The following is a 23,655-nucleotide window of genomic DNA, read 5'->3' on the forward strand; positions in this document are numbered from 1 at the left end:
CTTAACGTCATCATACCATAACTCATCATCACCTTCACACACCACTTCTACCATAGCACAACACCACACACTATCGCCACCATAACACGTTACTACACTCCATCATTACTACACACTTCACCATAAAACACTACCACCTCTCACCATCACCACCACATCACAATAATCACCACAACTTCGCCATCACCAATACCACTCCACAGTCACCACCACAACACTCGCATATTTAATTCTCTCTCTCTCTCTCTCTCTCTCTCTCTCTCTCTCTCTCTCTCTCTCTCTCTCTCTCTCTCGTGTGAGTCTGTGTTCAGTACTGTGAGTTGTGTAAAGTGTGTGCATGTTAAATGGATAGTTTTAGCTGAGTCAAGTGTGTGCCTGTTGGCTTGATAGGTTCATGTGGTGGTGCATTACCTACAAGTGGGGGTAATATGAGCAGGTTTTTGTCGTTGTAGTGATCTACCTAAGTGTGGCTCATGTCTCGTCGCGGGAGTGTATATAGTCTTGAAGTGTATTCTGGAGCCATATTTAATTGTATTCACTACACACTTGTTTGTTATACAGTATATATAGAGAGAGAAAGAGAGAGAGAGAGAGAGAGAGAGAGAGAGAGAGAGAGTATGTAGTCTTAAGTTTCTCATTGTGTGTGTGTGGTCAGAAACAACCTCGGCTCTATACGGTTCAGCTATACACTCTATCATCTCATCTTCACACAGCAGTGAGGTTTTAGTCATCACTCTTACCTCAAGTCTTACTATGACACTCCTCGTCAGGTCTCTAGCCAGAACTGTGTCACTGAAGCTTGGACTCGTATTCAAAGCCATGCCTCACTTTACTGATGAAGAAGTTGGCAACCATTTATGTAAACCGTGTGTGCTCCCAGATGGAATACTGCTGTCATCTGTTGGCTGGGTGTGGTGTTTGGGCACTGTAGGCTGGGTGTGGTGTTGGGCCACTTGGTTGGGTATGGTGTTGGGGAATTATGTGTTAGGTGTGGTGTTGGGCACTGTGGGCTGGATGTGGTGTTGGATCACTGGGTTGGGTATGGTGTTGGGGCATTATGTGTTAGGTGTGGTGTTGGGCACTGTGGGCTGGATGTGGTGTTGGGTCACTGGGTTGGGTATGGTGTTGGGGCATTATGTGTTAGGTGTGGTGTTGGGCACTGTGGGCTGGATGTGGTGTTGGATCACTGGGTTGGGTATGGTGTTGGGGCATTATGTGTTAGGTGTGGTGTTGGGCACTGTGGGCTGGATGTGGTGTTGGGTCACTGGGTTGGGTATGGTGTTGGGGCATTATGTGTTACTTGTGGTGTTGGGCACTGTGGGCTGGGTGTAGTGTTGGGGCACTATGGACTGGGTATAGTGTTGGGGCACTGGGGTGGATGTGGTATTGGGGCACTGGGCTGGGTATCGTGTTAGGGCACTGTGGGCTAAGTGTGGTGTTGGGGTACTATGGGTTGGGTATAGTGTTAGGGCACTGGGCTGAGTGTGGTGTTGGGGCACCATGGGCTGAGTGTGGTGTTGGGGCACTGTGGGTTGGGTATGGTGTTGGGGCACTGGGTTGGGTATAGTGTTGGAGCAGTATGGGTTGGGTATGGTGGTGGGGCACCATCAACACTCAGCACAAATTGCCTTTCCAGAAATCTTGCAGGAATGTCACATTGTTGTACCTTTGCTATAGATACTTACAAACACTTTTTTGCGAACTTGTCTCAATATTATTAGGGCGTCTGGGAGAGTCCGTGCTACTTCTATTAATTTAACGCCACGCAAAATATCTGTTTACCAAAATTCACAAAACTTTATTTTGTATTATATAATATTGCCTCCAGCAGTTGAAAACATCCTCTTTTAAATACAGTATATCTTCAATTTTTATAATGGTACGCCTTTGTGAATATTGTTGACAGCGGCACGTGTGTGATCTTTGCACTATTTGTTTCTCACAAAAGTGAATCTAACTCAATGTAAAGTCCACGTTCACGGCTGCACTTACTTGTCTTAGCGAATCAGATTTCTCTAAGGTACCTTTGGGTTGAGATTTCCAGTATTATACGTTAAAAAAATCCTGGTAACTGATCCTGTGATGAGTCCTCACGACACATGCTCACTTAAACTACGACAACGAGTTGACGGCCAGTATGGTGCACCAGCTGCTGATAAACTCCGCTGGTACTAATTAGGTTGTGTCAGAGATATAGAGAAAATACTGATAAATATTAACCATAGAGAATCTGGACCGTTAGCCCCCGTGTTTGTGAGGGATCCTGGGGGCTAGTTGTGTGATGGGCCCGCTAACACGCAGATTAGGGGGTTGATCCTGATGGTGAGGGCTGATGACAGTCTGCCATCATCACCACCTTCAAACTGATGATTATGCAACTAGGCTGAGACGTGGCACCAGTATCAACCCCCCATATCCTGGTGATTTATTGCTGCTGAGTTGTAGTACCTGTCCCAGAGGGTGGTGGTAGTAGTAGTGTGTGGTGATGGCTGGTAGTAGAGTGGTGGTGATGGTAGTAGAGAGTGGTGGTGGCGGTGGTGGTAGTAGACAGTGGTGGTGGTAGAGAGGTGGTTGTGGTGCACGTTATAGACAGCTGTTTATGAGTGACAATAATTTGTGAGAGCAGCAGTTGAAGTAGTGGTACTATCAAGAGTCATGGGAGATAGTGCAGTAGCTGTGGTGGTAATGATTTTACTGCCGTTTGTAGTGGCGATTGTGGTGTGTAGTTGTGGTTTTTGGAACATAGTGTTTATGTTATCGCGGTGTCAGGAGTAAATAGGTGCTCAAGTGTGGGAGGGGGGGGGTCTCATTCGACCAGGTGACTGTGATGAACCTGGCCGCACTTGTCAAGCTTCAGGTGTGTTAAATAGTCGCCACACCCAGGTCGCTCATTATACTCTACGGAAACTTGTTACAGTTAACAGGGAGTCTTCTGACCTGTTGTTACCACATGTAACACCTCTGGTTGTTAACTGGCAACATGTGGGTTCCTTCTGTTTCCTGGTAACATGTGGGTTTCCTCTGTTTCCTGGTAACATGTGGGTTTCCTCTGTTTACTGGTAACATGTGGATTTCTTCTGTTTACTGGTAACATGTGGGATTCTTCTGTTTACTGGTAACATGTGGGATTCTTCTGTTTACTGGTAACATGTGAGTTCATTTACAAGTTAAATCTGTTTAAACGTGAGAGATGACTCTCTGGTCTCAGTTGTCAAATGGCTGAGGAGAGGTTGTGTATATTACATCAGTGTCATGTTGGCGGTGATGTCAGCAGGCTGTTGATGGTGCTTTAGGGTGGTGGTGGTGTCAGCAAACTGGTGGTGGTGTCAACAGACTGTCGGTGGTGCTTGAGGGTGATGATGTCAGCAAGTTGCTAATGGTGGTGGTATCAGCAGACTGGTGATGGTGGTGTTAGCAGACTGGTGGTGGTGGTGTCAACAGACTGGTGTTGGTGGTGGTGTCAGCAGGATGGTGGTGGTGGTGGTATTCTTAAGCCAGATTTGGTCGTGGTCCGCTGACGATACTTCCAGCATACTTGGGAACGTTGTATTACTAAAGTTGTCATTTGAGTTGGTAGTGGTAGGGTAGTACTATCTGGTGCTATCTTATCTCTGCCTGTTATCAGTGGTGTCCGTGGTGAGAGTAGGAGGAGGAGCGGTAAGTAGCTGGGTATCAGCACTCCCCCCGGCAAGTTACTTATCCACCCGCCTGCCTACCTGTGTCCTCTCGCTGCTGCCGCTCCTCCGTGTGCTAGTGGCGGCTGCTGATGTCACCAGGGAGTGGGAGAGAGATAGGGGAGGTAGTGAGTGAGGTGGATGATGCGCCCAGTGATAATAATAATGGTGATGATGACACCCCTTGATAGTGGACGCGATCGGTAGCTGGAAAAATTGGTGGTGATTGTCTCTCTTGATTGTAAATAGTGATGGTGCCCTGAAAATTGTAACGGCGATGATGACTCCATTTGATAGTGAATAGTGATAATTCCCTGGAAAATGTGACGGTGATGTTTATGGTAATTTTGGGCGGAAGAAACGTAGTGTTGAGTGTTCTCGGTGACGTACACTGATGGCTCGCCGGATAAAATACTGAAGTGGTTCTTCTTCGCTCTTGGATATTATCTTGCGGTTTTAATAATAGTGGATACAACAAGTACCTCTGGTTGTGATGATGATGGTGGCCAACGATGGTAAGTTGTGTGGAAGACGATGACAGTGGTTTGTGGTATTGGTGATGATAGTAACTACTCACTGTATTTATCTTTGTTCACAAACTGTTCATGGCGGCACTACTATGGCTCCATGGTAATCGCATTTAAGGTGCTATATGGTAGTACAATTATGATACGATAAAAAATAGTATCTATCTATTATATTGGTAAGTGTGACAGGCAACAGTAGATGATACGGTGTACATAGCTGCCGGTAATGCCTTGTGTTTATGTAAGTGTCTCTTAATATAGCGAGCATTGTTCCCGGGTAGTGACACCATAATCTACCGGCGGCATTAGGACCCTTAACACCTCCACCCCGTCATTACCATACTCAGTAATTGGCTTATTACGGCGCCATACTGAAGGCTGACCAACCCCGTGACCATCGTGTTTAGCAACGCCCTCCACCCGTTAAGCCTCTCGTAATTACTGTATTTAGGGTTGTCATAGATGTCACTACACCTGAGTGATTGTCACTACACCTGAGTGATTTTCACTACACCTGATTGATTGTTACTAAACCTGATTGATTGTCACTACACCTGATTGATTGTCACTACATTTGATTGATTGTTACTACACCTAATTGATTGTCACTATACCTAATTGATTGTCACTACACCTAATTGATTGTCATGTCACTACACCTGGTTGATTGTCATTACACCTGGTTGATTCGGTACCAGTCGCGGCTCTGTTCTTCATTTATTGTACTCTTATTTGTATTACAGATCATATATCTGTGTATGTGGGAATAACTGGTAGGACTTATAATGATGACTGGGTTTTGTATGGCTGAATGATGGGAGACTTACCGAAGAGAAGATTGGGATGACGATGATGATTTTGAAGACGATTGGGATGATTGGGAAGATGATTGTGGGTTGACTGTGACATAACAGAAGATTGGGATGATTGGGAAGATGATTGTGGGTTGACTGTGACATAACAGAAGATTGGGATGATTGGGAAGATGATTGTGGGTTGACTGTGACATAACAGAAGATTGGGATGATTGGGAAGATGATTGTGGGTTGACTGTGACATAACAGAAGATTGGGATGATTGTGATTACATTTCCTAAGCGAACTACAGATATTACCTAGTCAATGTAAACTTCACTGTTCCGTTGTCGTTCTTTTAGGGAATTCATTACAAGTGAAGAATCACATGAAGATTAGCCCCCTTAGCTTATTTCACCCCACCTAACCTAACCTAACCTAACCAAACCAAACCTAAATTATACCATTCAAATTAGTTTTTCCGCTGTCGTGCTTGTAGGAAATACATTACAGATGACCATTTCGGGTTTTTTTCTTACTTAGATGTTCACTTGTATTACCGTTATGTCTTGTACTACGCGGTGCTGTTTCTCGTCATGACAACTTTATATTATGAAAGTTTGTGGTTAGAAACTTGTAATATCTTTCTTGTAGTCTCTACAATAAGAGTAGTTTAATCTGTTATTTGTACACGATAAAATTAAGATAGTACAGGTATTCCTTTCAACATTCCCAGATAATAGTAATTTGCTGTACTTATTACGAAACGAAATTGGTCTTAAAGTGACGCAATATCTCGTTGTACTCTTACCTAATATTCCAACTACGATTGTTATGCAACTTATTATTACTCCGTGTCACACCTGTAGTGGAGAATATAAGGGAGAGGCAGATGATTAAGGTGTTGCTAAACTACGGTCTTGTCAAGGCCATCTTGAGAGTGAAGGTGGGGAGATGTTTATCATAACATTTTCTTTCACCTTTGTCTGTGTGTTATATTATGTGTGTATTGTGAATGTGTTATGTGCTTTGTGAATGTGTTTTGTGAATGTGTTGTGAATGTGTTATGTGTTATGGACAGTGCTGTGTATCTGTTGTGTGTATTGTGTACGTGTTTAATGTGTACAGTATCGGTTATTTTTTCAATGTTTACCTCATGTGTTGGGTATATGTTTGTATGTTGTGTACGTGTTTGTGTGTTGTGTACGTGTTTGTGTGTTGTGTACGTGTTTGTATGTTGTGTACGTGTTTGTGTGTTGTGTTTGTGTATTCACTCTCTGTATGTGTTACGTTGAGGTATTTACTATACTAGAGAGTATGTGGTATGTTCAGGTATGTACCATTTTCTTTGCGTACTATAATGTGTTTGAGATTGTATACACACGGAATATGTCGTGTGTATGAATAGAGCTGCTCTTTGTGTCTGTAATATACTTGTGTGTGTGTGTGTATTTTATAATGTTGTGTTTTTCTGGACTTGTATTTGAGTTATGTTATATAATTGTACTTCTGCGTGTATGTGTTTTTATTTTATGTTTGTGTATATGTGTTAAGTTTGTGTATTTTTGTGCTATGTGTGTATGTTTACGTATGACTGTGCGTGTGTGTGATGTACTGTATATGCATGAGTTTGTTGATGGGTTATTCAGTTCCACCACCTCTTAAATTGTGTTTTATGGGGCAGTAAATCCCTAAATTCTGCTCTGCGTTTGATGATAACTTGTATATATACGAGCGTAATGAAAACCCATTGTATTATGTAGTGATAAATCCTTTACCTTTTGTCTGGATATTATGTACCGGGAAGTTGTGCTCTTACTGGTAAATCGCCTGAGTCTCTCTGTGTGTGGTATAAATAACTCCACCTCCTTTATGTGTTTCCTAGCGATTAATCCCTTTACCTTTTCTGTGTTGCATACTGGGGAGTTTTAATCCCGTTGTGTTTCATATAGCGATACCATTTCCTTGTGTTCGGCGGATTTTTTGTTTTGTTTTGTTTTGGTTTTATTATTTGTAATACGTAGTGATAATTCGCCATTCCTTTGTGTTACGCATTGGTAAATCTCCCTCGTCTGTACGTGTGTTGTGTACCCTGTTGGTAAATCGCCTCCCTTTGTGTGTTACTCAGTGATTAAATCCCAACCTTTCTCCTCGTGTTATGTACCGGTTAGTAATATTAATCCCCCTCTCTTGTGTCAGGGTTATATACATTAGTTTCTGAGTAATCTTATGCATCAGTTGCCTCACACTTGTAGCAGGTGTGTGTGTGTGTGTGTGTGTGTGTGTGTGTGTGTGTAATAATAATAATAATAGTAATAATAATATTAATAATAATAATAATAATAATAATAATAATAATAATAATAATAATAATAATAATAATTAAAGGTTTTTTGAAAAAGTTAAGCAGCCCGAAGGCTGAAAATATACATTGGACAAAAATGACTTATTACATACTGTACAAAGACATGGGGTGGGTGGGTCGTTTAACAAAAGCTTTCATTACTGAAAGAAGAAGGAACAATGATTGAGCATACAAATTATTATAGTTTACAGTTGATGGCCCCGGCCTGGGCTGGTCATGGAGACATCGGGTGGTGTGGTGTTCACGTGGTGTAGTAACTCGTCCTCAGGTGTTGATATGAATGAGCTCCCGTGGTCATATAGACACCGGGTGGTGTGGTGTTCACGTGGTACAGTGACTCGTCCTCGGGTGTTGATATGAAGGATCTCACTTGGTCATGGGGACACCGTGTGGTGTGGGGTAGTGTCACAGTACCTCACTCTGCTCGGTGATGTTGTGTTATCTCGTGGTCCGGTGCATAGCCGGCCGGCCCTCTGTTGTTCCCAGGGTGGACGGATTAGCACCTCCTGGTCAGAACATAAGAAAATAAGGAGTCTGCAATAGGCCGGTTGGCCTGTGCATGGCAGCTCCTGTCGAGAGTTACTACCACTCTCTATCATCCATGAATCTATCTCGCCTCCTTTTAAAACTTTCCAGCGTTCCAGCACTTACTACAAAGTTGCTAAGCTTGTTCCACGCGTCCACCACCCTATTTGTGGTCAGTTCCCAGGGGTGCTTATCTCAGGTGGGTCACGTCTCTCACTGGTACTGTTTGGTGCTGAATTCACTGGCATAAACATTGTTCATCACTGTTCCCACTTCTTTCCGAAACGAAATTGTCACCTTTGAATATGTCGATATCCCCCGGTGGTGAGGATGGGTCGGGGAGAGAGACTTGGGGAATGGGCCGAACATTGGCCAAGGGGGGCAGCTGCGCAGCAGGAACAGCGCCTGATAGGTCTTGACCCTCCGGTGGTCAAGGATGTAGTGTGTGTGTGTGTGTGTGTGTGTGTATGTATATATATATTTGGAGGTGGAGGGGAAGGTGGTGGAGAACCAGGTGTACATATACAAGGTTCCTATCCGGTTCCTGCTGCTGTTGCTGAGAATGAAATAACGGATGCAGGTTATAGTGTCTTACCTTCAATTAACGTGGAAGGATTTCAGAATCTATTCACACACACACACACACGTGTGCGTTGTCAGGGTTTCGTCGCGTTCTCTCGGTGACTGGCAGGGGTGATGGTCGTGGAATGATGGTGGTTGTGTTGATGGTGGTCATGGGGTTGTAGTGGTCGTAGTGATGCTGGTGTTGGGGTGGTAGTGGTTGTGGTGATGATGGTAGTTGGATTGTAGTGTTTGTGGTGATGATGGTCGTTGGATTGTAGTGTTTGTGGTGATGATGGTCGTGGAGTTCTAGTGGTTGTGGTGATGATGGTCGTGGGGTGGTAGTGGTCGTGGTGATGCTGGTCGTTGAAGCCTGTAGTCAGTGTAGTGTTATTATATACAAGGTGACTGATACACAAAGATGGTGGTGATGACAGTGTACAGTGATGTGTATGATAATTCTATGCGTAATTAATTGATGGTGAAGTAGATCCATGTTGATAAGTTGAAATGAACAGTGATGATGAGGGTGTAATGGTGCGGGTGTGATAATGTTGATGGGGATGGTGGTGCTGGTGTCAATGGAAGGACTGATGACTTATGATGTAAGGTTGATGTTAATAGTGAGGATGATGTGTAGTGAAGACAATGTTATGAAAGGGTGTCTCTTTCTTGACGACACTGCCAGCTGGCATCCTGTTGAGCGAGTGATCTGTGTGTGTGCGCCTCTACCGAGGTGTTGCGGGAGTACTGGGAACAGGAAGGTTGTTCACCTGTTGATGGTCGTACTGTACAGGGAAGCTCAATGTGTTGGTGTATGTGGTGAGTAATTGGAAAAGGAAGACTTAGTCCCCTCTCCATGTTCTTCATAAATGGCTGTTATAATTTTACGCTTAGTGTGAGACCCTAAGGTGCCCAGCAAGACTGTGTTAGTACTGGTTGAAGTGGGACGCACTTCTGGCACCCACTTTTCAAAAAAACTGCTGTCGTTCGTCAACACACAAGCTTCTAGTTATATCAGTTGTGCTGATGAATTGATTTTGAGAAAAATTCTTAATTTCCAAATCAGAAGGAACCGATATTTATGAGCACTTGACGCTCACTGGAGGGAGTATAATGTGACCTCCTGGTGAGTTGCATCTTTATAATAATGAGGCAATGTTATATTACAAGTGTATATAAGGAGTGTAGGAGGATCACGACAATTACCAAGTCGTTTGAGAAGTGGCTTTCTGGTGATGCCGTGAGTCGCTATCTGCGTGGGTGCCTGGACCTGGTCGTCTGATCTGCCTTGAGAGTAATGATGGTGAAGCTTGAAAGCCTTTCCTCATGATGACAGCTTAAACGGTGATAATGATGGGGGACTGTGGTGATGATAGCGGAGGCCAAGATGATGACACTTAAGCATGTCTAGTGAAGCTTAACACCTGGTGCATTTCTTTCGTAAAGTGAAACTTTTATTTGAAAACAGGAAACAGTTCGTTACAGTATTAGTATCGTCTATATTTAACGTCATCCAGTAATATGGCTGTGGAGACTCACTATACGCGGTACATCTACTGTAGATTATTGTCTCCGAAAGATATGGTTTTGAGAATGAAGTTATACAGTACTTGTTTATTAGCGGACGCATACGTATAGTATTTATAGCTACAGAATCACTTAATCTCTTGGAAAGTGTCTCTGGAAAACATAGATAATATGAATCGGTTGACTTATTGGAGGTTGAAAAGCTGCAGTACTGTACTGAGGTTCTTTTTGTCTCTCGACGCTCCGGCTGGGCGAGGATTGTTAAACTTGGCTCATTGTATCTGTTTATGCGTTCGTTCCGAAATTTTCCTGAAATTTACAAGAATGATTTTCCTGTAGCAGTTTCATAGTATACAAGTACCTTCATGGACCCAACAGATTGACTGCGTTCAGATTCAGGATTTGTGTCTCAAAATCCAAAAATAAGCGAAAACCAGCTGTTTGGCGCGTCTAGACATTTGCAGATAGATTTCTTACCACTTTTTTAGAACTCGTAGATTGGCTTAAGTTCGTTTTGTGATCCGAGTGTCGAGATTACAGTTGACCAAAGTGGAAACAGCTGAGAGCATCTTATATGTTTCTAAGCACAGACAAGTGTGACGGCGGCAGGACACTAATAGAGCCTGACCAACTGACCCACGTAGCTGTACTATAATATAGATGTATTTTAAGGCACCACTTTTTGATTTTGTTACAACATGGTAATTACTGCACCTTTACCTCATAATCACACTATACCTGTACATGCAGTAAGACTATTGAAGAGATAGGGGCTCATTGTGTGTAGATATGTTTTCTGTATGTTGAAAGTCAGCTGGTTGAATGTGAAACGCAGTGTTGTATGTGTACTGTACATTGCCGTGGGCAGCTGGTGCATTTTGCATTACAAGTTGATTAAAGGAATATATTTGAAGGTGTTAACGGCCCACTGGCCACGCTTGAGATTTTAGTCAGGCTTGGTGACTCCAGAGAGACGGTGAGAGATTCCTGCCACTACAGACCCGCGGCCCGGAACCAAGTGTAACCCGGGAATAATGTACCGCGATTATTACTGTCTCACTATTTTTTCTTAATTTGATGCTGAAAAGACATTCACCCAAAAATATTCAGTCAATATTCCAAATGTGTGCAGCAAATTTCAAGCTTCAGGCTATGAAGGCATCAACCTTATCTTGATTCTGAACACACACTGACGTTCACCTAGTCACTGGTTTGAACCTGTGGTCCGTGGACCCCCTGGGGGATACATAAGCCTCATTAGGGGCAAGTGAGATACATTTCGAGAAGTCAACGGTGTATTGGGTGTATAAAGAATATGCCATAATGTTCCGTTATTTATAATGCACGTAGTTTATTAGAGAAATAAAAATGACTGATTCACCATTAAGACAAGGTACGTGACGCCTCAAAGTTAGACCAAGGTGTCCGGCGACCGATAAAGGTTCTATTGACCGAGTTCCATTTTTCAGTCTTTTCTCATGTTAAATTTTATGATTTTCACATCATTGATCTAACTTTTGATTCTTATGATTTTACCGATTTAGAAATTGTAGTGCAGGTACCGGTAGGTCGCTTAAATACCAAAGATACAGTCTTAATATACAGTATACTCACTACCTCCCATACTTTATCAGCCACCACTGTAATTATCTTTAACCAATAAACTCAGTTGGAGTCATCACTTTTCTGACATGGCAAAACATGCAGCCAAAAATCACAGATTTCCTTCTTCGTCTCGTCCATGGTGTTACCTTCTCTACTTCTTACGTTTACAACTGCCAGGTGTTACCCCACATGGTGTCCTGTTTAACATGGTGAGAATAGTCAGTCTAAAGTTCTTTGCTTCTTTTTCTTATCTTCAGTACCAATGCTCCTATGGTCAGTCCTCCAGTGGAATCCAGTCCAACGTCCCTTTTCCGGTCAGTCTCGGTCACAACACACCGTTCTCTATCGTGCCTCTCCCTACCCTACGTTGTGTACTGTAAGCTCCATGGAAATAGTCGAACTTTGCCACCATTCACCTTTTGCATTCCTTGCGCTATTGATAAGTGGAAATTCGAGTTCTCTTACCCTTTTCATCCAAAGACAGATTACAACTCTTTAAAAATATGAAATGTATGATTTCTTCCTCTTTTTTTTTTACTATTAAATTATGCATCAGAGTCTTTCTTATTTAGGAAGTTTTAGACAAGACTACCTGGGATATATAGATAACTTGTCAGCTATATTGCCCTTCAGGGAACACACTCATACCTCCGTCAGTCTATTACATAGTGAAGAAACAAAGTACATTCCTTAATAAAGACAAAGAAATTTCAGTGATGAAGAGTACACAATCACTGCTCACTGTGCGTCACGCCACCTTCCTCACGTCAAAGTAAAGGTACATATTAGCTTAGTGTGTTAAGTCTAAGTTGGCGAGTGACGGATCCTTAAAGTGGCCACAGTTAAGACCAGCCAAGGGTGTAGTGCTTATTTTTCTTTAAGGTCATGGTATTTCATTATGGGATGTGATGTCATGCCATGTTATTGTCACCGCGTTTTTCTTGGAATTGTAAGGATGTTGCAAAACCCACTGTCCGTCCATTAGCTAGTCTGTCCCTCTGTCTGTCTATCCGTGTGTCCCTTAGTCTTCACTTATCTTTGTGTTCGTGGCAGTGGTTGTCTCAGATATAACATTAACACGTACTTATTAATTTCTTCAGCAGGAGTGCCCTCACTACAGACTCACCGAAGTTATTCATAAATTCCAGACGTCAGGGCGGAGTGTTGGTCAAATGTTTGGCAGGTACACTACTGCCAGCGGCCCTACAAAACCTGTTTGATTAATTCGAAGAAAAAATATTAATAAAACCATAAGAAGAATTTGACCCAAGGGAGAATTGGTGACTCGGGTGACGTCTTGAGCGTCTTGAAAACTAGAAAAGTGAGACATCTACTTGGCACATACCTGGTATCTCTCTGAACCAGATTCCTTGAGGGAGCATCGTTCTCGTCGTTTGCTATTCATAACTCATAACACAACGATGGCTACTGTGCTGATAATACTCTACCTGTGTGTAGATATTTTATTCATTCACATAATGGTAAGTCTTTAATGTGTACGATCCTGATGATCTGGTGAGAGTGACGAGATGGACACAGAATGGTTCACGTGAAGATCATGCACCCCTTATTTTACCCGATGATTAAACACCAAACGCCTACTTGAGGAGCTCGGGTTAGGTTAGTGTCAAGTCGAAATATGCTGAAGTGATTAATTATCACGTGTTCCATCAAAATATATTACCACGCTGGGTATAATAAGTTATGTTGATAACAGTGAGAGAAGTTACCAGTCAATGGACTAATGCTGAAAATCTTTATTATTTCTTATTAACTTAAGCGTGTATTTTGTGAAATCATTGTCAATGTTTATCTTGTACACTTGGATACGTATTAGTAAAATGATTTAATGTCATTGCTCTGGAAACGTCTGTCTTTGCATATTACCAAGACTGTGTGTGTGTGTGTATGTGTGTTTGTATAGGATGTTAGTGTATTTACATACACCGTAGCATATATGATATAAGATTTACCTTCTATTCGTGTTCATACTTGACAAACACTGTTGTCAGTCGGCCTTGTTTCCTCGGTGTGAGGTTTACCTGACGGGCGTAGCCATCAAGCCTCTGTGATAAATTATTCTGCGCATAAAATTATGGGCGGAGTTGTCTTGTATTGTGGGGGTGAGGGTGTGTGGCTGGCTGGCGTGCTCGCTGGTGGTGGTGTTGGCAGGCCGCTGGTGGTGGTAGTACCAGGCTGCTTGTTGTGGTGGTAGTGGCAGGCAGGTGGTGGTGGTGGTGGTGGTGCCAGGCTGCTTGTGGTGGTGGCAGGCAGCTTGTGGTGGTGTTGGCAGGCCGCTGGTGGTGGTAGGCTGCTGGTGGTGGTAGTGGCAGGCCACTGCTGGTGGTGGTGGTAGCAGGCTGCTCCCCCCAGAAGACCCAACCATGTTCTCTGACCTTAACTAATTGTGCACTAGTGTAGAATGTACAGTAGTTCACGGGTAATATATGGTTTGCTGGGTGCCGCTGGGAGATGCTCCTCCTTCACTTTCATTTCTTCAAGCGTTAAATACTCTACGTTTCAACATTACCAACAATGTTTAACCTTGTATGTGGATGAGTTCTTGCTGAGCCACCGTCACTGACATTGGCCAGCGCAGAACACATTTTCACCAACGCGAAAAAATGTAGAGTTGAATTAAAAAAAAAGAGTGTGAAGTTTTTGGTTGGTTGGCGAGAACGGATTAAGTGTTCACGGACGAGGAACATCCCCGCTCTGACGACTATACCAATATCGCTCTGTGGTGTTGGTCTTCCCGGCGTGAAATACGCCACGCATACAGTCAGCGTCAGGATTTGGTATATACACAACTGCGGGTAACATGTTGCTCCTCTTTGCCCTGTGTGAATGCACCCCCTCCCCCCGCACACACACAGATATATATAGGCTCATTATTCACATTAACACTTTTGTTGTTCTTTCTATCTGTCCACATAAATCTTGTAGGCTTAAGTCCTCTGTTTTAACTTTTAAGTTCAGTTTTCGTGATGATCTTGGTAGGAGTAGTCTTTGAGGTAAGGCCTCGCTTGGAAACTTCTTATATATTAGTTTGTGATCTTTTATTACCTTTCTAGAGTGACCAAATCATTGAAAAGGTCACGAATGCATATTTTTTTTTAAATTAAGGTTTGTATAAATATAATCTATTTTTCCATAACATACTTGAGTCTTAAGATGAGACTCCTCCCTCCACGTACTGCCGCCTTCACTCAACACTCCTCCCTCCACGTACTGCCGCCTTCACTCAACACTCCTCCCGCCACGGATCGCCGCCTTCATAGCTCAACACTCCTCCTCCACGTACTGCCGCCTTCACTCAACACTCCTCTCCACGTACTGCCGCCTTCACCAACACTCCTCCCCCACGTACTGCCGCCGTCACACCCCACTCCTCCCCCCACGTACTGCCGCCGTCACACCCCACTCCTCCCCCCACGTACTGCCGCCGTCACACCCCACTCTTCAGCTGTGCACAAACTTAATTTAATCCTTAGGCGGTGTTAGCTGGACCACTCTCATTCACGCGTCTTAATTGGACGTGCTTGTTTATCGTAATATGATAACTTTCCACCAAATATCGTTCATAATAAGTTTTATCTCCCAACATATCTTATATAGTTTTACCTGTCTATATAGAAAAGCTTGGATTTTGTATCATAGTAGAAGAGTTGGAGCAAATATTGACAGTGCATATACTATACATCTCCTTCACGAAGTTTTTGTGTGAAACAATATGACACAACGGACGAAGGATTTTGACAACCCTGCCGAGACAACTGGAGTTACAGTGTTCATTTTGAAATTCATCGGACTACTCTGTCAAGATACTTTTTGGAGTGAGTGTACACTGCCATAGTCTTGCTGCCTGTTCCTTTACGTCATCGGTGTTCTCTCACTCACACAGTCCCCCACTCCCGGTCATTCTCACACACTCCCTCACTCCCTGTCACTCACACAGTCCTTCACTCCCTGTCACTCACACACTCCCTCACTCCCTGTTACTTACACAGTCATTCACTCCCTGTCACACACACACACTCCCTCACTCCCTGTCACTCACACACTCCCTCACTCCCTGTCACTCACACACTCCCTCACTCCCTGTCACTTACACAGTCCTTCACTCCCTGTCACTCACACACTCCCTCACTCCCTGTCACTCACACACTCCGTCACTCCGGTCCCTCACACACTCCATCACTCCGGTCCCCCGCCCTGGAGGATGGGGCCCGGGGAGGACTTCGAAATGCCTTATTTCCGTTCTTACACCCATCGGTTGGTCTGTTTCTACACCCGTCTGGCTGTCATTCAAAGCGCCCGGAAGTTGTGAACACTAACCCAACTAAGCTTGTTGTTCCGCGATCAGTGAGTGACTTGGTTGCGGCGAGGCGGGTGTCTAGGCGAAGTTTAGTTGTACCAGTAGTTGTATATACAGATTTCTCTTTCGTCTCTTCTTTAACACTCTACACACACATTCTTTAACCATTCCTCACACATCCATCCCTCACATTCTTTGTAATATTTCCACCTCCACTCGTATCTTTATCCCTCACTTAGTAAAGTCGACTATTCCTTAAAATCTATAATACCTCCCTTTGTCTTCTCTCTTAAGTGTTCAAGCGATCTATTAGACAATCGGTTTTAAGTGTGTGCACCATCTTGGTCACCCAGCTCCGTGTAGTCTCAGTATACAGGGGTGAGTTGTGCCAATATACAGGTGTGTGTGTTGCACCAGTATACAGGTGTGTGTTGCACCAGTATACAGGTGTGTGTGTTGCACCAGTATACAGGTGTGTGTTGCACCAGTATACAGGTGTGTGTGTTGCACCAGTATACAGGTGTGTGTGTTTCACCAGTATACAGGTGTGTGTTGCACCAGTATACAGGTGTGTGTGTTTCACCAGTATACAGGTGGGTGTGTTGCACCAGTATACAGGTGTGTGTGTTGCACCAGTATACAGGTGGGTGTGTTGCGCCAGTATACAGGTGTGTGTTGCACCAGTATACAGGTGTGTGTGTTTCACCAGTATACAGGTGTGTGTTGCACCAGTATACAGGTGTGTGTGTTGCACCGGTATACAGGTGTGTGTTGCACCAGTATACAAGTGGTGTGTTGCACCAGTATACAAGTGGGTGTGTTGCACCAGTATACTGGTGTGTGTGTTAACCAGTATTCAGGTGTGTGTTGCACCGGTGGTGTGTGTTGCACCAGTATGGTGGTGTGCACCAGTATTCAGGGTGTGTGTGTTGCACCGGTATACAGGTGTGTGTGTTGCACCAGTATACAGGTGGGTGTGTTGCACCAGTATACAGGTGTGTGTGTGTTGCACCGGTATACAGGTGTGTGTGTTGCACCAGTATTCAGGTGGGTGTGTTGCACCAGTATACAAGTGGGTGTGTTGCACCAGTATACAGGTGTGTGTGTTGCACTGGTATACAGGTGTGTGTTGCACCGGTATACAGGTGTGTGTGTTTCACCAGTATACAGGTGGGTGTGTTGCACCAGTATACAAGCGGGTGTGCTGCACCAGTCCCCCCAAAACTCGTTGCGTTTGGTGACTCATATATTTTTTTTTATTTTGGACTTTGTGGCTGCCATATGTCGCGTTGACTTTTTACTTATTTTAACAGTTAGTCATATACTGTAACATCCGTCCCAGGCGAGGTTGAATAGTTCTATTTTTAGTTGAACATTTTTAAGACAGCGTTATTAATAGTTATCAATTTTCTATATATTCGAATCCTGTATAAAGTCTCATTAAGCATTCGTAACCACACATAACTTGGTACAGTCTTCCATAGCCATACCCGGCCCTGTCGCCCACACACAATCACTGCTCTGGCCTCACTTCCTCCTCTCACCTCTTGTACGATAATCCCGGGTTGCTCAAGCTTCCCTCTAGTGCCTCGACCACCTCCCGTCACATTACTCTCCTCTCTCACACTTGAAGTTGTCACGCGCTTTATATTAACTAAGTGGCTTACTCAAGTGATGATGTTTTAATATTATTAGCAGCACCTGTATATCTGTTTGAGTTTCATATACAGTATTAATTTTTGTTAAGTATTCTTACATCAGAAAGTGAAACAACAGAAAGATAGACTACCAGCCGACCGACACTGACAGGCAGTATAAGATAATTTCAGTTTTATAGCAACATACTGTGTAGTATACTGTTGGAATAAAGTGTCAGATGAGGCATAATATTAGCAAAGGGTAAATATGACATTGTGAGAAGTGTCTATTGGTTGTATGGCCACCTCAACCTAAAAGGTATTTGATGTGTAATAAAAGTCAGCTTATAGACTAAAGAGATACTTAAACTGGGAGTGGGACTGTGGGTACCTGCAGTCTCCTTCCCTACAAGTACAGTACTTTATACACTACAGCACAATATCAGCTACTGTCTTCTTTTTTATCTCTACTTTGGCCAAGTGTGTCGGGTAAATCATCATGAACTACTTGTTTCTGTAGACATAATATATAACGGGAGAGCATGAGTGTAGTATTAAGCCGTAGTTCTTTATCTACCACCCATCTACTTACCTGCCTGCTTACCTATACCTGCGACGGTCGAGTGGATACAGATTTCACCTCTTGTCGTAAGGGGCCCTGGTTCTTGCCCGGGGCATCCCCAGTTTACCCAGTTGAGGAAATGAAGGCGATCAAGAACATTGCCGACCACACTACCTGTTTATGTACCCGATTTTTTTTCTTTTTTTAGTCCATATTATCCCCAGATGGGTTGTCAGGCCTGCGGGACCTACCTTCACTATCTGTCTTCCTGGAGTACCTGGCTATATAGGCCTACTCACCAGCCTATCACTAAGTTACCTACTAGTATATTTAACTATCTCCCAGTCTCCCTAAATACCTTTCTATCTCTGTACTACCTGTCCACGGCACACTACCTGCACCTTAGATATCTGGATGTTCTTTGTTAAAAGTACGGCAATACCCAATGGCCCTTCTGAGCAACCATGGGTGTACTGTAATGTGTGGGCGTGCTGAGCTACCATGGGTGTCTTGTAATGTGTGGGCGTGCTGAGCTACCATGGGTGTCTTGTAATGTGTGGCCGTGCTGAGCTACCATAGGTGTACTGTAAAGTGTGGGCGCGCTGAGCTACCATGGGTGTACTGTGTGGGCTGCTGAGCTGCTGTGGGTGTATTGTAATGTGTGGGCGTGCTGAGCTACCATGCGTGTACGGTGGGCTGCTGACCATGGGTGGACTGTACGTGTGGGCGTGCTGAGCCACCATGGGTGTACTGTGTGGGCGTGCTGAGCGAGCACAGTGTACTGTAATGTGTGTGGGCGTGCTGAGCCATCATGGCATGGGTGTACTGCAAATGTGTGGCGCTGAGCTACCATGGTGTACTGTGTGGGCTGCTGAGCCACCATGGGTGTACTGTAGTGTGTGGGCGTGCTGAGCTACCATGGGTGTACTGTGTGGGCGTGCTGAGCTACCATGGGTGTACTGTGTGGGCGTGCTGAGCTATCATGGGTGTACTGTAATGTGTGGGCGTGCTGAGCTACTATGGGTGTACTGTAATGTGTGGACGTGCTGAGCTACCATGGGTGTACTGTAATGTGTGGACGTTCTGAGCCACTCATGGTGTACTGTAACGGTGTGGGCGTGCTGAGCTACTATGGTGTACTGTGGTGGGCGTGCTGCACTCACCATGGGTGTACTGTAATGTGTGGATGTGCTGAGCTACCATGGATGTGTACTGCAATGTGTGGGCGTGCTGAGCTACCATGGGTGTACTGTGTGGGCGTGCTGAGCTATCATGGGTGTACTGTAATGTGTGGGCGTGCTGAGCTACTATGGGTGTACTGTAATGTGTGGACGTGCTGAGCTATCATGGGTGTACTGTAATGTGTGGGCGTGCTGAGCTACCATGGGTGTACTGTGTGGGCGTGCTGAGCTACCATGGGTGTACTGTGTGGGCGTGCTGAGCTATCATGGGTGTACTGTAATGTGTGGGCGTGCTGAGCTACTATGGGTGTACTGTAATGTGTGGACGTGCTGAGCTACCATGGGTGTACTGTGTGGCCATGTGTAGTCAGTCTCGCTTGCTAGGGTTGCTATGAGCTGCCAGGACTACACATATCAACTACATGCGACTGTTTTATGATAACGTAATCTCTGTACCTGTAGTGATAATACAACGGTCTGTCACTGTGAGGGTTGTATGTATAGCTCTACTCTCTGTCCGCCAGGCTGGTGCGCACCTGTGCCCAGTAAGTCATTTAACCTCCACTCATCTCACTCATACCCTTCTGCCCATCAGTTATTGTTTAGCTTCTTTCCTTTCTCTCCACAGAACTTACTTTCCTGTCTACTTCTATATCTCTATACCTGTCCTTCCATTAAGCATTTTCCTCAGCCACCTACCTGGCTAACCGCACTCTCATTTGTGTCTGTCAGAGCTTTAGACAGATGAGGCCAAGAGCAGTCCGCCTCACCCCATTGTGAGCCCTGCCTGCACACGCAGGATGGCTTGCTTCTCTTAGTGTGTGTATGTGTCCGTCTGTCAGTCCGTCCTTGGGTAGTGTGTCGTCCCTGGACGAAAGGTTGACGCTCTATTTACATCCAGTGTGTGGTCCCAGCAGTCTGCTTCGTGCTGTCTTGTTTTTGCACAGCTTCATCCACACCTCCCTATTAACGCCTTCTGACAGTCACCCAGTTCTTTCGATCTGTCCGCAGTATTTGAGTTCCTCTATTCAATTTTAATCCTTTATCATCTGGGTAACTATCCTTTTCATATTTCTATTACTTCCCGAAAACATCATCCAGAAGATTTTTTGGGGTAACTTATTTGGTAATGTTTCATAACACACACACACACATACATAGTAGTCATGCTGGTGGACACCCGTGTCTTTCTCTCAGAGTAAAGCTGAACTGACTTTAAACAGGCTGACACACCTGCAGGTTAAGGTTTTATTACTCCACACGGTGTTTACCGGAGCTTAGCTACACATTCTCAACTCCACACGTTTTATAGTATATAATATACGTATGTTTACATCTGCACTAGAAACCTGCCAGATGTTTTCCTTTCTGACGCCTCTCCTGTTTTTCACCTTCAAACCCAAACTATGCAGATGTGACCCCCCACCTCTACACGACGTCCTTCCTTTTATGAACATTTCTATTCAGTTTCATACTAACTCTTCCAGAATAGCACCATCCCATCTATTGTTAAAATAATAAACAACTCCTGATTTATGTACTGTACAGCCCTGTAAATGTATTCAATGCATATTATATCATTGTCTAAATCAAATGTAAGTCTGTATATTTTCAGCCACCGGCTGCAACTCTATTAATAAACCGTTTATTATTATTATTATTACAAAATACGGAGGGTTGAGACTTGATACCATGCTTGAAGGGTAATTGGGTTTTATCAGATTTTTCGTGAAATGGTAAAGTTACGTGGTCCATCCTCTTGTGTTGTTATGACCGCCCGTGTTGTTTGCTTGTGTGTTATGATGGCAACTACAGCAGAGGCTATAGCCCGTATTATTAAACAACATCTTTCTTTGAAGAGGGTCGTCGTGTTTCAACCCGAGTTTTAAACTAAATGAGTCCTGAGGGACACCGCAGGACTGTACTTAACGGGTTGGTGTGGCGGTAAAATTGACTAATTCCAATAAAATTAATTTATAATATTGGAATTAGTTCATTTTACCGCCACACCACCCCGTTAAGTACTGTACTGCGGTGTCCCTCAGGACTCATTTAGTTTAAAACTCGGGTTGAAACACGACGACCCTCTTCAAGGGAAGTTGTATAATATATTGGCGTATGACCCCTAAATCTGTCAAGCGGTGTCTTGCTATCAGAGCGTCACTGAATTATCAATCTTCCCTGCTACTCCTCTCTTCGTGTATATGTATGATATTGTTACTCTTATTTATCAATATTTCTTCTATGATTTATATAATTTGGTTCAATTATCATTGTTGTTATTGTTCTTACTTTTTATTGTTTTTATTTTATAAATGGTATTAATGTTTTAGTTTTACCTAACAAATTTTAATAATAATAATATTATTATTAGTATTAGTATTATTCAGTATCCCATGTTCCGCCTCTTCCTCAGGTCAGTAGTCAAAAAACAGTGTCATTATTGATCCCGTGTTATGAGTCGTCTTGTGATGTTCTCAACTTTAATGTTTGCCTGACGTGCCGCTAACTAGTGGTGTTGCTCAGTAGTGTTTCAGGAAGACAGCATGGATTTACTTTAAGGTTGTGAGATTAAACCTTTTGAGGACGCTGGTTTAGCCATAACTCTTTGAGGATGTTGTTTTAAGGATGATGACCTAAGTTACAATACTGAGAAAGTTGTCACATTCCCTTAAGATCTCTTTGGTTAGAAAAGTTGTCGGGGATGAGCTTTAAAGTCCCGAGTGTGTTGTTCAACCTATTTCTGTTGTTAGCAAACAGGTGTGTTTGTGTGGGTGGTGAGCAGGAGTGTTTATGTAGGTGGTGAGCAGGTGTGTTTGTGTGGGTGGTGAGCAGGAGTGTTTATGTAGGTGGTGAGCAGGAGTGATTGTGTGGTGAGCAGGTGTGTTTGTGTGAGTGGTGAGCAGGTGTGTTTGTGTGAGTGGTGAGCAGGAGTGTTTATGGGGGTGGTGAGCAGGAGTGATTGTGTGGGTGGTGAGCAGGTGTGTTTTTGTGGGTGGTGAGCAGGTGTGTTTGTGTGGGTGGTGAGCAGGAGTGATTGTGTGGGTGGTGAGCAGGAGTATTTATGTGGGGGGTGAACATGTGTGTTGTGTGGGTGGTGAGCAGGAGTGATTGTGTGGGTGGTGAGCAGGAGTGTTTATGTGGGTGGTGAATAGGTGTGTTTGTGTGGGTGGTGAGCAGGAGTGTTTGTGTGGGTGGTGAGCAGGAGTATTTATGTGGGTGGTGAGCATATGTGTTTGTGTGGTGGTGAGCAGGGTGTTTATGCGGGTGGTGAATAGGTGTGTTTGTGTGGGTAGTGAACAGGTGTGTTTGTGTGGGTGGTGAACAGGTGTGTTCGTGTGGGTGGTGAGCAGGAGTGATTGTGTGGGTGGTGAGCAGGAGCGTTTATGTGGGTGGTGAGCAGGTGTGTTTATGTGGGTGGTGAACAGGTGTGGTGGTGAGCAGGAGTGATTGTGTGGGTGGTGCAGGAGCGTTTATGTGGGTGGTGAGTGTTTATGTGGGTGGTGAATAGGTGTGTTTGTGTGGGTGGTGAGCAGGAGCGTTTATGTGGGTGGTGAGCAGGTGTGTTTATGTGGGTGGTGAGCAGGTGTGTTATGTTGGTGGTGAGCAAGAGTGTTTGTGTGGGTGGTGGCAGGAGTGTTTGTGTGGGTGGTGAGCAGGTGTGTTATGTTGGTGGTGAGAGTGTTTGTGTGGGTGGTGAACAGGTGTGTTCGTGTGGGTGGTGAGCAGGAGTGATTGTGTGGGTGGTGAGCAGGAGCGTTTATGTGGGTGGTGAGCATGAGCGTTTATGTGGGTGGTGAACAGGTGTGTTCGTGTGGGTGGTGAGCAGGAGTGATTGTGTGGGTGGTGAGCAGGTGTGTTTGTGGGTGGTGAGCAGGAGCGTTTATGTGGGTGGTGAGCAGGTGTGTTTATGTGGGTGGTGAGCAGGTGTGTTATGTTGGTGGTGAGCAAGAGTGTTTGTGTGGGTGGTAAGCAGGAGTGTTTGTGTGGGTGTGAACAGGTGTGTTCGTGTGGGTGGTGAGCAGGAGTGATTGTGTGGGTGGTGAGCAGGTGTGTTTGTGTGGGTGGTGAGCAGGAGCGTTTATGTGGGTGGTGAGCAGGTGTGTTTATGTGGGTAGTGAGCAGATGTGTTATGTTGGTGGTGAGCAAGAGTGTTTGTGTGGGTGGTAAGCAGGAGTGTTTGTGTGGGTGGTGATGTTGGTGGTGAGCAAGAGTGTTTGTGTGGGTGGTGAGCAAGTGTGTTTGTGTGGGTGGTGAGCAAGAGTGTTTGTGTGGGTGGTGAGCAGGTGTGTTTATGTGGGGTGAACAGGTGTGTTTGTGTGGGTGGTGAGCAGGTGTGTTTATGTGGGTGGTGAGCATGAGTGTTTGTGTGGGTG

The sequence above is a fragment of the Homarus americanus genome, unplaced genomic scaffold (assembly GCF_018991925.1).
Source record: "Homarus americanus isolate GMGI-L3 unplaced genomic scaffold, GMGI_Hamer_2.0 scaffold39675, whole genome shotgun sequence".
Classification (NCBI taxonomy): Eukaryota; Metazoa; Arthropoda; class Malacostraca; order Decapoda; family Nephropidae; genus Homarus; species Homarus americanus.